At 37.4% G+C, this 5,499-nt stretch overlaps 1 long non-coding RNA gene across 1 annotated transcript; it reads right to left on the minus strand.

The window, feature by feature from the left end:
- Positions 1-640: 640 nt before the first annotated feature.
- On the minus strand, positions 641-4,900 carry LOC141400175 (uncharacterized). The gene is made up of 2 exons (XR_012412096.1): positions 3,922-4,900; positions 641-3,621 (listed from the first exon to the last, which is right to left on the minus strand). It is a non-coding gene; the product is annotated as an uncharacterized lncRNA (long non-coding RNA).
- Positions 4,901-5,499: the final 599 nt, after the last annotated feature.

Raw genomic sequence — 5,499 nt, forward strand, 5'->3', positions numbered from 1 at the left:
TTTTAGCCACATTATTCAAACGGAATAACTGAAATTTTGAATTTAGTCTTCGCTGGAATTACAAAACTTGCCTCCAAATTTATCGATAAGAGTTAATAAGAGTTTAATACATTCATAAACGTTCCTACATTTCAATATAGTTGGTGGTGGAGGGTATAAAAATTTCGTTCGTTCCTGGCCGAACTTAACGACGTTCTTACTTGTTATACCTAAAAAAGAATAAAAAAGAATAGAATCACTCCCATTAACTCTTAGCAATCGCCGTTTTAATTAAAGAAACTCAAGTGGTTAATTTTGACTGTGACTCACTGTAGTTCAGCGGCACTTGTACTAGTGATTAAACACCATCCATGGGATGCTGGAATATTGTACTTACCGCAATTCCCAAATAAATTAATGAAAACCAAACAAACTATTTTCGATCTACATTCTACAATTCGATATTTATTTATTTTTTGTTTTGTTACTTTACATAAATACATATATATTTTTGGTACATATATGCATGTATACGACGAGTACGTACGAGTATAGGTTTCATCTTGTATATTATATATGTTGTATATTTTATTAATGTCGTTATTTATTAAACAAATGCCAATATTTTGCGGGATTTCCTTAAAAACTTTTCTGCTTATTATTTTTTATTTTTGTATTTTTATCTTTTCTTTAATAAAATGTCGTTTGTAAAATAGTGGAAATAAAATTTCTTCTTTAAGATTATTTATAAATGTGGTATTTTAATTTGTTTTCTTGTTTTAAATAATTTGTATAATACATTTTGATTTAAAAAGGCATGGGATTGTGGAATGATATGAAATATTTGGGATTATAACTATTAGGCGCAGGATGTTTATCTCGTTCTTTTTTTGCACAAAAAATATTTACAAATACATATTGATATTTTTAAATTAAAAAAAATACTTAACTTGTTTGTAAAAAGTATGTGTTGCGTATTTTGAAAGAAATAAAAATATATTTTATATGAATTTCATTTTGAATAAATTGAAATGAAACCATAATTTTCCTATATGTTTAATTTTATAATTTTCTTGACATTCGTACAGTTTATTTTTCTAATTTTTTGCTGGAAATTTAGCAATAAGTGCCAAAAAGTAAAAGGGTGTACAAAAATGATTTTGGTATATTTTTTCGAAGCTGAATGGGAAATATTTTAAGAAGAAAGGAAAGAAACTGAAGAGGATTTTAAGTCCCTGTCAGCACTAGAGTAATTTCACTGATGTTTTGACATGAAATTTTGCGTTTTTTTTATTGGAAAAACACATAATTTCAAGAAACTAGTGTACACGGTTTTATTTGTTCGTCAATTTTGCTTTGTTATCAAACAGTCAGTTTTATTTTATAGTACGTTTATATATAACCACTGGGTTTCAAATGTCAACTCCCTTGCGTATACGTCAAATAAATCCTCATTAAGAAGGTTAACCCTGCAAAGGCTATAATAAAAACATGGCCTTACATTTTCTTTTACCTTGTCAAAATTTAAGTGAAATTACACTTAGTATGAACCGGGACGAAGTTTGACAGGAGAAAATATACTTTCACCACGAGGAAAACCTAATATTTTAAAATTTGCCAAACGAACCGTTTCGTTGCATATGGACCTATAGACGATAACCACAGGTAAGGAAGTACTCGTATCTGCCGTTTTGTCGACGAAAATATACGTTAATCCTATGACAGTGAAATAATAAAATCCGATTCGAGAACAGTTCTTATCCAACCATTTTTTGAATTATGAAAGATGTGCCCCGATATAGACCATTTCATTACCGCAGGTGATTTGAAAGAAAAACAAATGGAAAGACAGTTACAAAATTTAGCCTCCACAGTGAAATATCCGATAGCGAAATGAGGCTGATAGACCTGGCGTTAGCTAAAACCTTTGTAGTCAGCACCAACGGCAAATAATTACCCTCTTCATGAACACGAAAAATCCAAGCTCATTCTTCATACTACTCTGTTCCAAACTAGGGAAATCACTTGTGATACGATCAGTTTGGATAACTATCACCTGCCTCTAGAAACCTTCGAGTTTCCAGCGGATAGAAAACCGTTTATGGGGGTATTCCGCTAAAACAAAAATACGGACAAAGGGAGGAGGAGACAAGGAAGCTAAGGGGAAGTTTGATATTGACCCAACCATCAGAGACTGTTGGCAACTCTAGCTCCGAATCCGACTGTAACAGCAAAACAAACACAATCGTTGTGGGAATTCCTACTGAAGAGAGCATCCACAAGATGGTTGATGACTTAACGTCATAAGTTTAAGAAGTACCAGGCGCTACTGAACAAGCAGCGAAAAGGATAAGATCTCCCGAAGAGCAAAATACTGTGAAACCATCTAAGAAGAAAACAAGTAAGAATGGCGTTAAGTTCGGCCCGGCCGAACTTGTTATACCCTGTACTGAACTATTCCAGCAATTTCGGTAAAACAATGTGGCTAACTTTCAAAATACCGAAATTTGGGAGGTACCGTTCTATGGGCGCTATATTTAGGCGCTATATTTAGACGTAGACCTATACCTTAAAATTTCAGGTGAAAAGTTCTGCACCTCCAACGAAGTCTAACTACCAAATACCGAAAATCGGGAGGTACCATTCCATGTGGCTATTAGAGGGGAAAGTTGAAAACCTCAAATGAAGACTAAATACCAAATTTCGGCCATTTCGGTGGAATATTGAAGCCACAACCTTTAAAATACCGAAAATCGAGAGGTACACCTCTATAGGGACAATATGAAGGCGTGGCCTATGCCTACAAATTTCAGATAGAAAGTTTTACACCCCCAACGAAGACTAAATACCAAATTTCAGCCATTTCGGAGGAATATTGAGGCCAAAACGTTTAAAATACTGGAAATCTGGAGGTACCGTTCTAGGGGGCTATATGAGGGAAATTTTTATACCATCAACGAAGACTAAGTACAAATTTCAGCCATTTCGGAGGAATATTGAGGCCACAACCTTCAAAATACCGAAAATCGGGAGGTACCGTTCTGTGGGGGCTATATGAAGGCTTGGACCTATACCGACAAATTTCATATGGAAAGTTTTGTACCCCAAATGAAGACTAAATACTAAGTTTCTGCCATTTCGGTGGAATATTGAGGCCACAACCTTCAAGATACCGCAAATCGGAAGGTACCGTTCTATGGGGGCTATATGAAGGCTTGGCACAGTAGAAAAAATACCGATCTAGCGCGCCAAAAATGAAAAAAATCACATTCGCCAATTTAAAAATTATTGGTCCGGTATTGATTCACAGAATCTAACGGCATTTAAAATAATTTTTTTACATCAGTCAGAGCGGAATAGCGGTTCATTGTTTGTTCACAATTTATGGACCGCTTTTTATAATATATTTTAGTAGTAAATTTGCGATCGTCGCATGCGGTCTTCCTACAAAGTAATTTTAAAGCTTTATTATATTTAACATTTCGTGAAGAAAGGTGAGTTAAAAAATATTTAATATAAGATTTTATTTATTGTAACTCGGATTTTACACTTAAAACATGTGACATCCGATTTTCTTTCAACTTGTGTACTTTGTTAAAGCTATTTAGTAGGGAGTGTCGCAGGATGTCGAGTGGTACTTTTCTATGGGGGCCATATAAAAACGTGAACCTGTGCCTACAATTCTCCGTCGGAATATTTCATACTCCCAACGTAGACCAAATGCCAACTTTCAACTAATTTGGTTGGATAACGTGACTATAACCGTCAAAATAACCGAAATCGGCGTACCGTTCTATGGGGGCTATATAAAAACGTGGACTTATACCGAAAATTCTTATAGGAATGTATATATAGCCCCAACGGAGACTAAATACCAAATCGAAGACATTTCGGTGGGATAATGTGGTAGAAATCATTAAAATACCGAAAATCGGCAGGTACCGTTCTATGGGTAAAAATGTAAATTTACTAAATATAATAATGAATGAAGTACAATTGTCAATCTAGAGCTGTTATGTTTGGCGCGCTAAATCGGTACTTTTTTTCCACTCTGCGTGGGCCTATACCGTTTAAATTACTCTAGATTCTGAAAGAAAATTCAGTTCCTTTTAGGAGAGTAAGGCAGTTTATATAAGCACCATCAGGAAACATTGGGAAATGGTCAACGACAAACTCGTGGACAACATCTTATGAGAACATGGACCAAAAGCAATCATCAGCAGCGTGCATAACGGGGACATACTAATGTACCACTTGGGCCCGCATGCGAACTCTGTCGCTCTCGGCAAAACTTTAGATGTACGGAGATGGGAGAGTTTTCTTGTGGTGGGATTTGAGGATCATGGCGTAATACGTCTCAAATGCCTAGGATGCCAAAAATAATAAACAGAACTCCACGAGCGACACATGAGAGGTAGCCAAAACCATCCACGAAGCCTATTACGAAAACACAACACACAAACACATTTTGCGATCCTACGAGGATAAGAGGAGATTGCAATATTTCGTCAGACATCACCATTGTGACACCAGGTCTGATAAATGACTGTCAACCCGCTATTTTCCTTGGCTCAGACCATCCTCGGATCATCGTATCCGTAAACAGCCCACCGACTTCATTACATCCGTCGGGCGTTTTTTCTGAATCGTGGAAAACATGATAGACAAGGGTTTAGAGAATTTACCAAACATCGCTTCAGAGAGCTGCGCATTTCCTGAGGTCCTCGGATAGCTGAATGCCCGATCATGAAGATCCCTCCTGACATGCTTGGGTATGTGGAGAGGGTCCTGTAAACCATATGGCTGATTAGGATGACTCTCACGGTAACAGCCGTGCAAGTACTGCAAAGAGAGCATGGTGCTGTGTTGTTATACTGTCTCCTTATGTAGATTGTCCCCGGAAGACCAGTTGCAATTTTTAGAGAAGCATTCCCGAGTTGCACTTAATTTTGCGGACCGCTTAGCTTACCATAGACCGACCTATCGCGTGATCAACAAGGTTTCCTTATCTGCACACCAAGTGCTGCCGGCTAGGGACTTGAGGACCTTGTTCCTACATATCAGCTTTTCACTGATAGCTGTGGCATGCGCGAATGACATGAACATGCTGCCGAATGTGACCCCTAGAATCTTGATGTAGTTGATGGTCGGACATCTGCTACCACGCCGTCCATGTAGTGAACAGGGTGGCGGATATTTGTATATTCCTCGCGCGGAAAAAACGGGTAAGATCAGTCAAATAGGAGTTCAACCACTTTTCGGCACTCCCTGTTTCACACTTCTTTCACTTCTTGTTCTTGAATTCCATACACGACTTGAGTCCACACATATAATCCAACGAAGGGTAGTTTGGTTGATGTCCTCGAACAGCGTGGAGTGCTTGACAGTATTAATTTTTTTTGTCCTATCTGATTGAGTCCTCGACAAATATGCAAAGGGGGTTGAGTGCAGCGCAGTTTAGTGCTGTACTGTTTAGAGAATCCATGCTGATGATCGGCAGTTGGTTAGCTATTTCTGAAG

Source organism: Musca autumnalis, unplaced genomic scaffold (genome assembly GCF_047663935.1).
Source record: "Musca autumnalis isolate F117 unplaced genomic scaffold, ASM4766393v1 scaffold_3, whole genome shotgun sequence".
In the NCBI taxonomy this organism is placed as follows: domain Eukaryota; kingdom Metazoa; phylum Arthropoda; class Insecta; order Diptera; family Muscidae; genus Musca; species Musca autumnalis.